General features: G+C 37.1%; 1 protein-coding gene across 10 annotated transcripts in view; it reads left to right on the top strand.

Annotated features, from left to right (window-relative positions):
• The window catches only part of LOC123705874 (protein muscleblind), a 112,139-nt gene that overhangs the window by 76,643 nt on the left and 16,600 nt on the right, over nucleotides 1-18,896 (top strand). Inside the window, exon 1 of one of the 10 annotated variants that reach the window (XM_045654952.1) lies at nucleotides 15,699-15,812. The exons of the other annotated variants lie outside the window; for them this stretch is intronic. The gene's annotated coding sequence lies outside the window, so the exon portion shown is untranslated. Of the gene's footprint in view, nucleotides 1-15,698; nucleotides 15,813-18,896 lie in introns of those variants that run through there. 10 annotated transcript variants of the gene reach the window in all.

Here is an 18,896-nt window from a genome sequence, read left to right as displayed (position 1 = left end):
AACAGTAACAATAGGATTTACACATTATTATGCACAACTATTATAGATGAACACTACATTTACCGAAATCCATACTAATATTATAAATGCGAAAGTAACTCTGTCTGGCATGAAATTTGGTATGGAGATATTTTGATACCCGAGAAAGGACATAGGATAGGTTTCATCCCGGAAATCCCACGGGAACGTGAACTATGCGGGTGTTTCTTTGACTGCGCGAGCGATGCCGCGGGTGGAAAGCTAGTTAATAATAAATTAGACGATATCTATACAATTAAACCAAAAAGAAATGTGTGTGCTCAAAAGGCAATATTAGAAAAGTTATTACATAAAAATATATTTCATCTATATATTACGGACATATAGAATGAATGAATATATGAATATTATATGTGAATTTGAACAAGAATTAAGTCTTAATGTTAAGCATTGCTTATATATTACTATTTCAATTGTTGTAATAGTTAGTAGGTACATACATGACTAGCCTCAAAATGATCGTAATGTACCCATAGTGTATTCAATCTAATTTGTTAAATGTTACGGTGTTCCAGGTAATAACTATAGGTATAGTTATTACCTGGAACACCGTAACATTTAACAAATTAGAAGCCGACGAAACTTAGCCGAAGGTGGTAAGTGCCTCCGCCAGTCGGCATTCTAGGGTTTTATGTAAATGATAGCCGATAAACCGCCCTCGAGCCGAGCGTCACTCATTTGCATTCATGGGCTCGTAACCCTTGCTCGGGCGTCCGCACTCCGCCGGCCGTGCAGCCTCAACCTGCCGGAGCCTGCCAGAACTTGCCGCCTCGCTTTAGCACAAAATTTACGACTCCTAGTGTAATACGTCCAGTCGGCGATATGAGTTCGCCGATAAAGAGTGTAAGGTCGCGGTGTCGGCGTCCGATTTACATATTATATTAAACTCGACGTCGCCAGGGCCTCTATCCTGCCTCGCCACCGGCCGTTACGCTCCAACTTTTCTCAATTTTTCCGCCCATAAAACGCCCGAAACGAAAGTTTTCTCCATCCTCCGCGTGAGGTCGAGTGTAAATACACTTTTTATAATGTACTCAGTCACTCTGTCGCCCCTCTTACAGGACTTCTTTAATAAGGACTCGGTTTTATCTCATTTCGTTGAAATTGTCAGTCGTAAATAATATCCTCAATAGAAAAAACAGTTTTAATAAGTTTCAAAAACCTCTTTGAAACATTTAGCATTTTGAGAAATCATAAGATAACGAATTATTATATTCACATAATGAAGAAAAATAACAGCGTACTTAAAGCTTATATTTTGCAAGACTTTATTCATAACCATACGTATTTGTTTGGCTCTTTCGCGCGAAGTAGTCAATGTACATTAAAGTTAATACTACGTGTATACTTGTTCACTCGTGAAATAGGATACTGCGGCGTTTATAAAATGCAAAATATGGTAAAAGTTCGCTATGCAATTATGCATACATGACAGCATTATGAATAATTTATTTTACCAGATGAAAAATAATGGCTTATTGTTGAGTTAAGTAAAGAATTGTAACAAAATATGTTGGAACGACGCTATTATAGAATTGTTCAAATAGGAAACAATGTTCCTAATACAATGGCATTTCAGTTGGATCATTGTTATGTATAACTTATGCCAACCCACACATATATGATATAAAGCGCTCCAATTAGCGTAAGTGTGAAGTCCTGTTTTACCCAGAATAGCGGACAGACATTACACGGTCTGCGTGGTAATTTATTATTCATCAGTCAAACAATTAACAGTCAATTAATTACACTAACAGTCTCGTTTGTAAACGACGTTTTATTAAAACTATACAACAATCCGTAATGCTTACCTACGCTTACCCTTCCTAGATAGAGTGTAAAATCGACAATGGTTTTAAGTACGATTAAAATCGATGCTGTGGACAATGTGACCTTTTAGTGCGTCCAAATAATTCATAGGAAAATATAATAATATCCGCGGTGCTATCGCTCGGACGATGACAGTTGAAAGCACATTGATGGAAGCTCGCGTGACACACTCCCACTCCCCTCGGCGGGTGGTCACCCCTCGTTAAAACTTTCCGAAATTCGCCGCACTCTTGCAACCCTTTGTGATATTTTTCTATAACGTTCATTATTCGGACAGTGTCTTCGACAATTTCAAGTGACGATTTTGATGACTGAAAAATTGGAATTGGTTCGTTCCTTTCGCAAATTTAAAATCCGATACCCGTGTGTCACAATTAAGTCGATTGTTTATGCACGTGTTTTATTAGTTTTAGACGTAAAAAAAAGAAAGAAAAATCCACACAACAACTAAGTAATATAAATTCTTTTCTTCCACCATAACAAAGCAGATAAATATAGATCGAAAGCTAAGTGCAGAGTGCAGCCAACAGCCAACATCGCGCTATATCCCGATAGCGTCAATCTAACGCTCAATTAGCCGAATGCGATTATCCGATCCAGCTCCTGAATCGCGACCGTCTTCCGAGCTCTGCCTCAAGACAAGCTAGCAAACTTTATTAATTAAGCCGTGTCTTATCTCTTGTTAGCACTCATTCTATTATTTGTCTTTTCACCGCTCATTTCCATAATTTCATCGGCGAGTAATTACTTACCACTGAAGCGGGAAATTTCTCAATGTTTGCATATCATGTCGTCTCACGTAAACTGTGCTAATCGAAGAAACCGTGTCAATATTGACGTACATGCCGTTTTAGCTTCCGACTCTTGCCTTATTTGAAACGTACCTTTTTTTTGCAAGCATGCTAGACTCCGGACTTTTTACGCATATTTATCAACTTATATAATTATAATTGTCGATACAAGTGTCGTTTAAAAACGTTAAAATGTTATCGCCACTGTTTACGGCATCGATGAATACATTTAATCAGAAGTAGCTTTTGTTGTTCACATGACGCGTGTGTTAAGGGATGCGAGGGTGAGCACGGGCAGTGTGGGTACGGCGGCTACTCCCCTCCACTGTTTAATTAGCTTAATTGACATCGCGAGGCGCGGTGTCCGAGCGTTTGTTTGCGCTATCGGGTTACCAGACCGCCGGCCCGAGCCGTTGTCGCCGACGCTGCGAAAGGATTAAATCTGTAGGCGTAGTCTCGACACTAATCGACATCGATATCGACCGAAATCGGTCGGTAACTAACGATTATCAGTAACCAATCAGTAACTATAGTATAGACCTAAAAAATTTTGTGTTCTTTTTCCAAGAAATTTAGCTTAGTTTTAGGGAATAGATAGTAAATTAAAATTAGTTATATTAATTTTCGCATTATTACAATTGCAATTGCATATAAAAAAAGCAAATTTTATGCACAAAAAAACATGGCAGTTAATTTAATTTTAATCAAATTCGATATTTTTTATATCAATCGTTTAATTAATGTTCTATTAATTACATATTCATGGAATCCAAAATTCCATGTATGGCAACCTCTTTATTTACTTTTTTGACATTTGACATCAATCATCAATCATGAAAATAATATTTCTATCAAAATAAATATAAATTGTGTGTTTTCAAGAGGATAATTTTTAATTATGTTCTTAAAAGTCCTATAAATCTATTGGATAACAAATATCCTAAGAAAATATCAATCTGCGTTATGTTTTTATATAGTTAAAGCTATTAGTTTTAGTTTAGTAATATTTTGTTATTTGTGAAGTGCAATAAAATTCTAATCAAAAGACTCCAAAAGCTCTACAAGATAGGGCTCCAAAAGCTCTCAATTCGAATCCTTTTGAGAAATCTTTAAGACATCATAGAAACTGACGGAACTAAAACTAAGGACGGAACGGATAATTTGTATCACTTGTATTTTTAGCTTGTATTATTATAATATATTATGTGCATCATAGTATATTTTATTACAGTTAATAAGCAAAGGATGCAATGCAATTGATTTAGCGGTTCACGGTTAATATTATTTATGTGTTAAATATAAATATTTATCTATAAATTTTATATTTTACAGATGAACAAGTTACTAGAATTATTATGTTGGTGAGGGATGATGGTTTTGAGCCAAATTTTCAACTACGCTATTATAAACTGTTAAATTAAAATTTTCTAATAAATTTATTTCGTAATTGGATCGTTTTATTTTATTTGTATTCATCTGTATAATTTTATTATCCTAGAAGTTCAAAAAGAAATTAATCGAATATGAATGCAATAATTTAGGCTGAATAAATGCAGACAGCAGTACACTATTTTAATATTTATTTAATATAATATAAGAGGCTTCTTAACATTTTCAATAAGATTTTGAAACCATCTTAAAAATAAAACATTAGGTATTTGTTTATTTTATTTTAATTGCAATAACATTAATCTGGAAAAAGGCTAGTATCATTCCCATTCCTAAGAAAAGAAATCCTTCATCCCTATCCGATTTTCGTCCTATCTCAATTTTACCCTTCCTGTCAAAGCTCCTTGAACGTCTCATCCACCAACAACTATCCCAGTTTCTTCATGCCAATTGTCTCCTTGATCCCTATCAATCTGGTTTCCGCCCCGGTCATAGTACGACTACAGCCCTTTTGAAAATTACTGATGACATACGTCGAGGAATGGATAACAAAAAGCTTACAATTTTGACACTGTTGGATTTTAGCAATGCGTTCAATACAGTTGATTATGATGTATTGTTGAGTGTACTGCTTTCCGTCAATATATCCCCTGCGGCAATAGAATGGTTTCGTTCCTACTTGCACGGCCGTCGACAACGCGTTAAGGTTGAAAATACTTTTTCTTCCTGGTGTGACGTAAGTGCTGGTGTACCACAAGGGGGCGTTCTATCACCTCTCTTATTTGCGATTTTTATAAATTGTGTTACCACAAGACTGACCTCACATTATCACCTATACGCTGATGATCTCCAAATTTATTCACAAGCCACTTTGACTGATTTACCTGAAGCTGTGAACTGTATAAATCGTAACCTCTCACACATATCTGATTGGAGTAAATCTTTTGGACTGAGTTTAAATCCTTCAAAATCTCAAACAATTATATTTGGCAGCCAAAGTCTCCTTTCTAGGATTAATTGGACGACTCTGCCACCGATTGTACTTGATGGTACTACTGTTCCTTACAGTAAATCTGTTAAAAATCTCGGTATTATACTAGACGAAACTTTGTCATGGTCTCAGCAGATTAAAAACATAAGTTCCAAAGTATTTGCTGCCGCCTCTAGTTTGCGTCGATTGCGTAATTTGCTTCCCATTCCCACCAAAATTTTGCTGGCCCAATCCTTACTTCTGCCAATCCTTGACTACGCTGACGTATGTCTTACTAATCTAACTCAAGAACAACTTAATAAACTTGAGCGGTTACAAAATTTTGCTGTGCGGTTCATTTATGGTCTGCGCAAGTATGACCATGTTTCGGAATTTCGGTCAAGACTTCAGTGGCTCCCCATCCGCTTCCGCCGGAATACACATATCCTTGCCTCTCTTTATTCCATTATCTTTAATCCCACATCACCTTCCTACTTAAAAGCTAATTTTGAATTCCTTGGCACTAGGAATACGAACTTACGATCAGCTGAAAATCTTACCCTTCATATACCTTCCCATTCTTCCAATTTTTTCCATTCTTCCTTTTCCGTTCAAGCAATCCGCTTGTGGAACTCCTTGCCAGTCACGATAAGAAAAGCACAGACCCTTCACTCCTTTAAAAGTCAATTGAAGAACTACTACCTTCGCTCGATCACAGACAAATCATTAAAATAAATCTAAATTTAAGCTTTCCATCTGTATAATTTTAATCTTATTGTAATATTAATGTATCAACTTATGTGTCCTTCATTATGTATAATACTTTTCTATGTTTACTCTTTCTTCTTTCCTTGTCTTACTCTACTCTTTAATTCTTGCTCACTATATCTATACATACATAGAGTTGCTTGGAAGAAATCGCTCACGAGCGATAAAGCCGCTCTTTGTACATCTATATTATAAGCTATCTTATCTATGTAACAAAATTTACTACTGTGTATGTTCAATAAAGAGTATTTCATTTCATTTCATTTCATTTCATTCATTAAATAAGAGAAAAAAATATTGCGTTAAATCATAATATAGCATCGGAAGTGTGAAATATCTTCTATTTATAATTATAAAATTATAATAATATATAATGTTTCCGATATTATCAACCGTATCTACAAATCCACACAAACCGTAAGGCCCTTCTCCCATTTCGATACTTCTAGAATACGATACTCGAGTAGAATACTAGTTAGATATTTGCTCGCTGCCCGATGCTCGCATATTAAGCGACTGAAAAATGACTAAATTCATCATTATTGTGCCTCGTTTTTGTAGACGGACGCTATGTCGAGCGATTCCAGTGACGATGTAAAAGTAGGATGTACTGGATTCATCCATATATTGAAAGAAACATAAGTAAATTGTAGAGTTTTTATAGCCGCACGAGAACTACAACATGATGATAAGAATTTTTTATCTTTCTTCCGGAGAGATACGCGCGAAACGCGACGCAAAAACGACCACCTATACTAGTCGCGGACGTATAGGATACCGGTAGCGTAATGGGAGAAGGGCCTTCGAGATCTTGTCGAGATCAAACGTCAGTATCATAACGATTGACAATGTCAAATAATAATTTGTTTTGACAATATTCGAATGTGTTGCAAAGAAATGATTTTCCAAATCCATGAAATCTATATTTTATTTATTTTTCATATATTTACGGAATTGAAATAATGATGTTATTAATTTAGATAAAAATGCATTGCTACAAGGCTATTATTATATAAATATTTTGACGCATAAAGGAAAGTTTTGTGAAGAATAAAAATTATAAACAAATATGTATCCATTGTATGCTTCCATCAAATTGGGGAGAGGTATTAAGCGACATCATTTTCATTGCTGAAGACGGGTCTATAAATAAGTTATCGGTAATTACCGACTAATTTGTACAGACTACAGGGGCTGTTCTCAAATCGTGACATGTGTCATACGAATTACCAAAAAAGGTTTGACATGCTATGCATAATGTAACAACTGCTAAAATTCATATTAAAATACATGAAAGATTTATGAGGAAAATCTGGTTCACTTAAACCAGATATTACAGCATGCGAAGCGTATTTATATAATATTATTTAGTTACGTCAATATACATAGAAGTGATTGCATTAACGCTTAACATTTTAAAACATTTATCTTGTTCTCGAGTTTACTAATAGAGTGAGCGCGGGAAGTTGGCTGTCCATGTTTTCTCGGTGTTTACTAACTATCGTACAGGCGAAAGTGTACTGGATCGAGTTTACCGATCGGTTCTTGCTAATGAATATCTCCATTGAGCTGCCGTCATACATAGACGCGTGTGATTAATTTCTCCGCTAACAAAGGACTCCGTTCAATCCTGCGAGCCCTCTGTGCTATCGATCATTCTTATAAAAATACGAATAATAATTACTATTGTTGGTAAGAAAATAAAATATCCCCGCTCAAACTTGTTGAGCACACACCATTATAATGTTGAATTCCAATAAATTTTAACTATGCTCTTTCGATTCAACGTCTTCGATATCATAATTGGTTACCATCTCGCAGGAGTCCCGTTCTTCACATAAATAACTTAATATGAGCGCTCTAAATCTCATTACGGCTACTGTAATAGCTTCCAAGGCTGCTCTGTCGGCTGTGACGGGAATATAAAGCGAGCCTGATTTATTTCTCCAAATTAACCGCATCATTGTACAGTGTAGGGCGAGTTGAACAATAGCGCCACGAAGATTCCATATTCAGCCCGTATTCCATCGCTAAACTACTATGCACCGAACCGTATACGAGCCCGTGTGTACATTGAACGTACACGTTGTCGCTTTAAAGCAGTCGGAATATTGGAAATAAATGACTGCACATTTTTCTCAATTTCGACTAGACGCGTAGAGGGTGTCCGTTGGAAAATAGAAGTCGCAACCGCCGCTGCAGCCGCTTACACCCGATAGTGTAATACCAAAACAAATGGCCGCCTCTGTCGTCTTTTTATTTAAGATACGTGAGTTATATCCTAAAGACGCCTTTGTAGAATATTCAGATAGTTTTAGGGTTTACTAAAAGTAGAAATTAGAAAACGACGTGAGTAACAGCTGCGCCGAGATAAGTTTTAAGAGACGGATGCACTATCGAAACTTCGTTTTGTTCTGCACAATGGCTGCTTGAAAATTTGTCTCTTTCCTTTTAATTGGCTAAGATTAACGACTCAAAATGTGTTTACCTATTTAATAAATTATTTTCTATACAGATATGTTTATATTTTGAGCATTACGTATTTAAAAGATAGATAATAATTACGGCCGTTAACTCAATAAGATATCAAAATATTGAACGAAACATTTTGCATATTTACAAACATAATTGATAATAATTGTTAATTTATTACTTGCATTTAATAGTAAACGTTTCACTATCTACAGTGGATCGACCAAAAAAATTACAATTAAGTCGTTTTAAAATTCATTACTTTTTGCAACGAATCGATGAAAATTCAATTTAGATCGGCGGCTACCGTGCCTGAGTATTAGCAGCATAGTAGCGTGCATCGATCGAATATCTCTCTTTCCGAACAAAGAGGAATGAAAATTTAATAGGTCGCGTTGTCTAGCATTCCAGAAGTTCGTCGTTAGGCCGGCGCTGGCGCTCGCATTGTGCGGTGCTCGGCCGGCGCGGGATGTTTCGCGCTGCTGAATAAAACATGCACCTATCAGGGACCTCAGCTTGCAGGTGACCCCGGCCCCCGATACACCAAGACTCGAAGGCATTACATTCATCGAATTTCCACTCCCCGACGCGATAGTTTAACATTTCTTTAACATCATTCTTGTTACATGTTTACTCGTCCCGAATGTTTCTCGCAAATTTGCTCTGGGACTCCTTCAAATGTAAATTCGAAATCGATGGATGTCGCGTTTATCTATTCAATTGAATTAAACTTAGCGGAGTAAGAAAGATTGCTTAAACTTTTCCTTCGAAGTAGGCGTTATCGAAAGTAAAATCAATGTGGTTTATGCGTGGGTATAGGTCAGGTGTCTTGCCTTATTTCGTCGATTTCATATTTACTGATACCTTGATGTAGGTATATGGTCGATATGCTATCTATAACTTATATATACCTCGATTATAACTAATTGCCACATAAATGTTATATAGATAATGTATATTTCCAATACGTGAAGCTATCACAGGTAATAAATTGAATCGTTTTATTGAAATTTTAAAATGTTGCATATTGCTCCAACATTACATTCGTTGCGATCGGGGGTGAGCTTCGTAATCCTATAAATTTTATTGCGCGGTTTGCTGACGTGGACCAACGAAAAGCTATTTTTGTTGCCTTTTAAACAGTATTACACGCATCTTTTTTTAAATTTATATCTAGGTATTATAATATATTATTTAAGTAAATAGATACATAGGTACTCTATATACAACTTTGTCATATTCATACAAAAATGCCAGGATTGACTCAAATATTATTTTTGATCGAATATAATTACCTCTTGTATTGAACTGAACCTACCTACCTATTTCTATATAACTCTGCGCATATTGACCGTTAATCAACTTAACGAATAAGGATTGAAACATATGAATCTAAAGCCTTTAAAAATAACCCGAAGGCTCAACAACAACAACCTAGGTAGGTACTCGATCTTGAAACTAACATGAAAATAAGCTTCAAAAAAAGTTAGAAAGTTGTAATGTACGTAGGAAAATTACCTATCCGGCTTAATATGAAATCTGAGGGCTCTCGTTTAATAAGTTATAAAGTTGTTTTGGGGGATTTTCGTGAAGAGTTCGATGCCGCAGCACCGGCGACTACGGGCAATCTCGTTAAAATCTACGACGAAACTCCGCAATGGCGTTTCCCTCTCCTAGTATATTACCTTCATACGTATTGAATACATTTATGTTATTATTTTACGTGATACGTTTTGCAATGTTTACGCTTTTTCCATCGTATCTATAAGCAATATATTAAATGGAATCCACAAGATTTTTTTACCTCGATTTATACGACACATAAGAAATTTCTTGCTAATGCTTCGTGGATTTTAAAATCAATTTAAACGCGTTTTTAAATTATTTTATAACAAGAATTTATTTAAAAATCGATTAACTATCGATAGAACGTAAGTGTAAAAAATACACATTAACATTCAAAAGTCAATACAATTAGTGTGTATAGATAGTTAAACAATGATTATGGCATACAGGGGTCGAAAGCACCCATAGCTGTCCACTTACAGCGACGGGTTGTGTCGTTAAGGAGTCTGTCAGTGGGGCTCCTTATCGCGCGCCACTACGAGTAATGACGTCTTCGATCGCCGGCTAATGGCATCCGCGGTACCACTTAGATACGCAAATGAGCATTGACTACCCATCTCCATCACACATTACCAATCTTTGAATAGCTTCCAATTGCGCTTTACGATTGTTTAAATGTACACTCGTTTTGCTCTACATTTACATAATAAATTCACGTTAAATAAGCCGTGCTTTTGAATAATCCAAACATAAAGTAAACACATCGGATCAACTCATCATCCCCTCATAATGCGTAGCCGTTGCGTCGTTTTTGCCTCGAATAGTAAAAACTATTTTGACATGGCTCTCCAACGACGGCTTTTTACATAACGTTTCACCAGCCCTTGTTTGAATTACGACGCAACTTTGACAACACACTAAACTATTATTTTATTTCAATTCTGCTGTGTCCACTTTGTACTTTGTAGAAATAATTAATGTTTTACAAATATTGTACGTCATCACTATGCAATATCTAAATGAATGTTTTTGTTATTACAGTAATACATTATGTATATTGGCATTGGTTTCGTTATTCGAAATATTGTTTCTTGAAACGGATACGATAGAATCTGTAGTAATAGTATCAGAGGAAAATCGCATCGTTCGCGTCGTTTGTCACGTATAATGTCCAGATATAAAATTTTATTCCATTTCAGAACAGGGACAACCAGACGCCCGTTACTGTCCAGTCGCAATCTTTAAGACGTTTTGTATTTTTATTAAAATCTGCTCTCTTTATTACAACTATAAAATAGATACCCTCATGTCGCTACATTGCAATCTATTTTGAATGTGCTCACGTATGAGATGATTCGATTCGTAGCGCGATATCGAATACTTTATTATGCCGCTACACATTCCGACAATGTTGTGAATGCTGAACGCAATAACAGCACGCCGAGTTCGGTTTGTGCAATTCATTTAGAGGGGTAAGTTATACGGCTCAGAAGATGTTTGTGGCGCGTCCAACAATGCAGAAGCGCCGCCGACTCGGCGCCCGCCCAGATGTAAATGGAGAGCGCATTAAATACACAACTATGTAATAAATGCTATTGTTTGTCATAAACTTTGTTTTATGAAGGTCGACCGCCCAGGCCCTTGACGCTCTCGGACCTTTATTAAACTTTGGCGATACTATAACCAAATTTGGACTTGATTATTATGTTATTATTATTCGTTGGGTTGTTTCAATTTGTATAAAATATCCATTCGCCTTTAATATGTACAATCCAGTTGAATTCTATCGAATTTACTATTGCTGAGCTTAAATTTATACGAATATATTATGTTGTCACTTGTCATAGAAACTTTCTTTTCTTCGAACACCAGAACTTGTGTTCAAACAATCCATTATGTTACATTATCTTGTTAGAAACGAAATTCAACAAAATTGCAATATTAATTTTGAAAGTAAAGATTTTAACTACGTAGAATACAGTAAACAATTTAAATGATGACCACGACGTTGCTCCGCGTGGCGACGTAGACGTTATCTGAAGCGCGTAGGTGACGGCCGGGGCCGCCTGATTTGTATGTAGCTCAGCTACGCGCCAATGCAGGGGGCGGCTCCAAGACGTTCGCTTCAATTTTTCAACGCTTCGACTTCGTGTTCGGGAAGCTGATTGCACGCGCCGCAGTGCAGCCACCGCGTCCCCGCCGACCCGCGCCCCGCACCCCGCACCTGCTCGCGCGCCGAACTACCCACTGAAACTTTAATCCCAATCCGACACCGCACGACCGCGCACCGGCTCGACGCTGTATTTCAATTAATTCAACCATCTATTTCCAAACTGAAATTTTGCTCTACCCAGCTCATAAACTCATGCATGTGATTAATGAAAAAGCCAAAAATCATTAAACATAATATTATTCTGTCTCAGTTTAACAACCATACATAATAGAACATTGCGTTTATGAACGTTTTGCTTTTAGAATCCAATTAATGTTCGAATTTCGTTTTGCATTTTAATGTGCTGTCGTCGACCAGCAATAAGTTTGGTAGAGTACATATGAAGTGGAATGATAGTAAGTACTTTGGGTTCATTTGTCGCTGTGAGGCGAGGGGGCGACTGTATTCGGGTGATTGTCGCCTGGCATGGCTTAATGAACGTTCTCTATTTACCCGTGATCTCACGGGAGTTCAATACGGAAATTATCTTTCTTATAAGCGATCCGACTTTTTGTATGTTATCTTTGTCTAAATGTAATATTAGCTTCGGTAAAATGTTGAATTTTCCTAACATCAAATGAAGCACAGTAAATTTCTACAAGAAATAGGAAAGTTTCAAGAATTTCTATATCGATATTGTGGGAGAGGACGTAGGTGTTATGATAAATTCATAAGCAAGCATTACAGAGTAGTAAATTTCCAGTTATGACTTATGAAGCGGGCGGCAGGCAGCAGCCCTGTATAGAATTTATCGGCTCATTTCTTATTCTTATTGCGAGCGCGGCTAGGGTGAAGCCGCACGTGTCCGCCATCCTGCTGAATCAACTTAACCCGACTGCCTTTACCGCAACTGAATGAACTTAATTTGATTCCAATTGTATTAAGCCCCGCCCTCGCCGCCGTTTAATGACCGAAAAGAACACCAGAGTAATTTTCTTCCGAGAGCCATTATTTCTTATACAACGTTTACCTTTTATTCTGCCTCTTATTAGTAGAATCTAGGTAAGCTGATTCTGGGAAATTCGATGTGACAAAGTCGGTATAAACTTGGCAATTTAAAAAGAGTTTTCTTGAAACGTTTCATTAAAGTACACTGAACAGAAGTATTGCAGTTGCTAATAAAATTAGCAATGTTCACTGCTCTGTAATTAAACGGGGATCAATCAGATCTTGATAAGTTTTGATCCTGATCTTTTATTTCAATCTATACATGTCCTACATACACGTGTATAAATTCTTGTATTTGTTATCATTTTACATATTTCAAAACAGTCATTTAAGAAGTCAATATGTATACAAATAAAGCAAACACATATTTCTAACATAATTATACAAATTGACTTGGAATTCTGCACCTAATAATCTGACATTGTTTCGTAACAAAGTGTTATTCAAATTTAGTGTTTACAATTAACTAAATAGCCCCGATAAATTGTCGAAACAACGCAACACACACTCGAAACATTCGATTGGGTGAAGTAGCCGGAAAACGGTCCTGTTTGCAAAAACCGCAAACAACTTCGGCCGTGACGTTACATTGTAGGGAGCGCTGGCTCCGCGGAGGCACAAAGTAATTAGATAGCCTGTTGTACTGTACACTTGTTCAGCGCTTTTCCAATGAACGCTCGCTCGTTCTCGTGTTTAATTGCAGCCGAAACCGTAACGGACAGCGGCTCGTTTTTGTCCGACCCCAATGAGACGAACCGCGCATCCTTTAATGAACCTCCCTCCCCTGTGCCTTTACCTTATTGTGCGCCAAATCCTTTTACTTTACGGTTTTAATTACATTCTTCGAGGCCGGCTATTCGATCCGTTTTTACACATTTCGTAAGGCGGTTACTTTACATAAAAAGGGAATTGGATAACTATATTAATATTAAATTCGCGCGATGTCAAGCTTCCCTCTAAAAATCTTTTTAAGCTCATAATCTGGAGGTCTCGCCCGCATTCGACACCGCGTAAATAATTCACGCTCCTGAAACGAGTTGCCCGGATCAGATACCGCATGTAATTCCACATTTTCGCACCAACAGCTTTCCGGGTACGCATTTAAGTTTTTACCCACATTCCGCTTTTGATTTCGATTATTTCCCTAATTCTAAGCGTACCTATACCGTTCATTAAGCCCACTAATTGAATTTATTCTGCAACGCTTTAAAATTGAATACATATATGTTTTATTATTATTATACATCCATACTAATATTATAAATGCGAAAGTAACTCTGTCTGTCTGTCTGTCTGTTACTCAATCACGCCTTAACTACTGAACCAATTTGATTAAAAATTGGTATAGAGATATTTTGATACCCGAGAAAGGACATAGGATAGGTTTTAACCCGGAAATCCTACGGGAACGGGTTTTTCTTTGAAAACGCGGGCGAAGCCGCGGGCGGAAAGCTATTTTAATTAATAAATTTAATTCAAAGTAAACAATAACCTTATGTATTATATTAAGCATTTAAATGTGTTCAAGCAAAGAAATTGAAACTTTAGAGATCGATTAAATTAACTTCTTAATTGCCAAATATCTCTGATACTCCATTTCGTTTGCGGTAAACGCAAGGCCTATTTTTCTGCAACGGTTATTGCGGTCCAATACAGATACTTCTATCAAGGCTAATGAAACTTTGTTTTTAATAGGAACATTCAGAAGGCAACTTATAAGTTGCCTTCTTGGTGTAAATCGTACTTATCCTGCTCCAATTAATGTTATATTTGGCGTGCAAATAATATACCTAGTAGAGCAGAGGACCTTCCACATTCCGATTTGCAACGTCACGCCATGGCAATTCATCAAAATGATGCTAAAATCATTAATTTTAATTAATTTTTATGTAAAATAACGAACCAGCGCCATGCTTGGAGCACATATTGTAGATATGAAATCCCTTTTACAAGTATATTTTTAGTTAAACTTTCCATAACGATCGTCGACCTCAGTGCACTTACAGGCTTTCCGTCAAGGTGTCAAACATTACTTCCCTCAGTCTGTTCTTGCTTGTCATCGTCGATACGCGCTCTTATCGTATTTTTGTAGAAAAAATAAATCGTGACTGTGTAAATTTTAAATGAAAAGAGTTTAGTGCGGCACCAGTAAAAATATTATTCGAAGGTAAATAAATCGTTTAAAGCTTTAAACAAAGAGGCACAGTTCCGAAACAATCAAATTAATTTTCTCCGTTGTTATTTAATTAGCGCTGACTTTTGGACGGCTCGATGTGCGGCCAGTATTTATCGTTAGAAACAATCGTCTCCCTCCCGCGCCCTCCGCTTCCTCCGTAAAACCCATTATTGTGAGAGTCAAGACAACACCACAATAACTTTGATTCGTCACTCTCGCTACATTATTGTTGATAGCGACATTGTTTAAGTTAAATTGACTCGCTACGAACAAATTGTGTAACTCGACTAATTCTATTATTACTTTTGTTCCAGGTAACGTCTAATTAACGGAATCGCACAATGTTAAATGAGAGTGTAATTCCTGCTCCCCGCAGGTATGAACGAAGCATTTTAATGTATGTACAATTACTGGCTTGAATAAGTAGGGTGGATGTGGTGTAAAAAAATATTTGTAACGCTATACTGCGTGAAGCCGTATAAAGCTAATCTGAAGCCTTATTTAATTAAATTGTAGAAGTAGGTAGCCATCGGACCAGGCCATTTCCGAGTGAACAGTCTTCGCGTACGGACAATTTAAAAGTGCTCTACATAATATAGTGACCACTCTACCTGGGCTTGATTAATTTGAGGTTTTTATTACCTAGTATCGGTAAGAACAGTTCTTTATCTATCTTATAAAATTATGCAATATAATTAAAACTAAAAACAAACATATCATAGTTAGCTAGAGATAACGTTACGTAATTATTGTAAAGTTCTTTCTATTTTTCACAAAATAAATTAATGGTAATCTAAAATAATTGAATGTATTTTTTTTTGTAATGTATTTGAGGAAATAAAAAACATTTGTAAAATTTTAGAAAATAAATAAATTTCATAATCAATTAAGATCAACTCATAAACGAATCACTGCCGGCAAATGAAAAACCTCGCGAGTGTGGCGTCACAGTGGCGTGAAGAAAAAGTATTAGACAGTTTTACTTTGGAAATTTATAAATTCACAAAGCGTAAAGTGCGGCTCGTCAGGCTAAATAGAATAAGTGGCTAATTAACTTTTCTTCTTTTTATCTCAACTTACAATTAACACGTCTTTACAGCATTAAATTTGACGGGTTTGCGTAAAGACACTAAGAGCCAGCGCGCACGAGCAACTTTGTCTCCGCAACTATTTTGTCTCTCCCATCAATTGTATGGGGAGTTGCGTCGCTACGTGCGCGCACTTTCATACTAGCCCATGGGTGGGAGAGACAAAATAGTTGCGGAGACAAAAAAGTTGCGGAGACAAAGTTGCTCGTGCGCGCTACCTCTAAGTCTAATTTCACCGCATTCAGTCCCCAAACTTGATTCTCCGCCCTACCAACTAACTCGGCACAGCGCCTGTAAGTGCTTACCCTTATAATAAGGGCGAAATAACATTTCTCCCCACGCGATAATTGCGTTTCTTCATTTTCATTAGTTATATTACATTATATGACGATTTATAGACAAATAGTTTCCATTCTTAATGCGTCCTAAACGAAGGGATTATTTTTAGTGGCGTGCCCGTTTCGACCCGACCCGAACCTCTGACCTCGCGATGATCTATTCCCTTCATTCTACTAACCTGTTTTACGAGATTAGTACGATAAACACCGCCCTAATGCCGTATTCGCTCTAATCGAATTACCATTTGTCTAATTTAACGCTATTATTATATATGAATTAGATGATGTATTCGTGATGGTATTTAATAATGTTTCGTCAATTTAGAAGTATTTTGTAGTGATTATTTTAATATACTTATAATCACATAATATTCCACTGTGTTCATCGGTATCCAAATTATATTGCATATTCTCATGAATGTTTATGTTATAAATAATAAATACGGTAGCGCTAAAATAAATAAAATGTTCCAAACTAAACTTGCGTCTAGATGTTAACGTAGATAAATGTTTGTGTTATATCGTTAACATAAATATTGAAGGCATCGCGTTCATACCTACGGCGAAATATTCGCTTAAGTATTTGATATGGCGCTTTATCACGTCAATTTTGCATAATGTACAATATCTCTTGCCGTGGCACGGGCGTATAAAATAAGGTAACATACCGCTGGTTTATTTCGCCAACGAGCTAAACGGCTCTGCTGTAAGGCCCGTATTTGTAACACGGCGTATTATTAATGGTCGCGATAGCAGGTAGCCCGCGGCAGAACACGATATTTGGGAATTAATCCGGATTTGCATAGGATAATAGGGGCGTTGCGGTGCACTCCGCAAGGTGGACGTGTCGAATGCTTCAGTAATTGCTCCGGTTTTGTGAGCCGTGCCTGCAATCTTCGGCTCCATTAATCTTACTCGACTATTCTAAAGCTCAGAACGAGCTATGATATTCACTTATATTTGCTAGTTCAGATTTACATCGTATTATAAGGTAAATAAAAAAAAAATCACGTGCGTGCATTCTTTGATGGATCATTCTTTTAATAAATATTTAATATGCGTTTCTTAAATCGCAAAATCCAAAACTGTAAAAGCAAACATTTAAAATGTTGTTTGTTCTGGGTAGTTTAAAATCTCAATTAAAATCGCAAATCGTCGACGTTAAGGGGTGGTAAGGTGGTATAAGGGTGGTGTAGGAAAAGCTTGGAGGCGTCGCGTGCCTGATGAATGCGCCGCCGCCGCGGCTGCAGACCCGACGGCGCCGCGCTGCCGGCCCACAATGCAGATATCGTGATTCGTGCACGGGCCAGTGCTAGCGCATTCGCATTTAGCGTTCACACAAATCTAGGCCCATTCCCAGTCTTGCCAAAACGCAACCCGGAAACCTATATTTCACGTTAAACGGTCCCTATTATTTTTTGCTGTTCTGCTTTCTTCAAATAAAATCTTTCATTTATATTATCGTATCTGCTATCATAGCCGACGGTCGAAATGTACTTTGCCGGAAGCTTGTCAACGAGCAATCAAAGGGCTCGTGCCGGCCTAATGTGTAAGTTTTAGAAATCCACTCGACTAGGCAGCCAAAGGGCCTCTTTTGATTGATGCGTCGTGTAATGACCCGGGAAACGATTTCCTCCACATTTCCTTCACTCAATAAAATGAGTATGCTTATTTATACGTCCGCATCGGTTTATTTGGGTTTTGTCAATGCAGCCCATGCTGTCGACTGCTCTACCCTTGAAATACCGTCATTTGTCAAGATTACCGCTGTTAGGGGATTGAGCTATGAAAAACTGTCATTGTTTCTTATCTATATTTTTATAGAGATCAATTTTACCAGAAAGGCTTATACTAAAACGATTAAGTTAATGTTCATTTTTATTTATCATACATCATTTAGTGATTCTATCACGAAAACATCGTTAAATATATAATCGTAAATAATTGACTAACAGCTGAAAGGGAACGAGTGTATTTACTTTGTATAACGTCTCCGTATGTAGATACGTTAAAGTTATATTTGGCGAAAGTATGAGATGGTACAATTAGCACGTACGAAACTCGTCAGTCACGGGCTGGCGCCGAGAGGCAATTACGGTATTTCATCCGCAATAAAAGTGCACTCGGGCGCCGCTAACGCCGTAGAAAGCTCCCAGTAGCCTATAAAGCTAATGTGTATAAAGATTTAAATGACGGCTCGGGACGGGACACCGTCCGTCATTCAACGCGTGATCATGTACTATAGTCGGGGGACTCGCTCCACATTTTGTTTTGTTCAATTCACAAAATTATTCATCGCTCGTACCGAC

Source organism: Colias croceus, chromosome 3 (genome assembly GCF_905220415.1).
Source record: "Colias croceus chromosome 3, ilColCroc2.1".
Lineage (NCBI taxonomy): Eukaryota > Metazoa > Arthropoda > Insecta > Lepidoptera > Pieridae > Colias > Colias croceus.
Note: the sequence above shows the minus strand (reverse complement) of the source record. Positions and strands in the feature narration are given on the sequence as shown.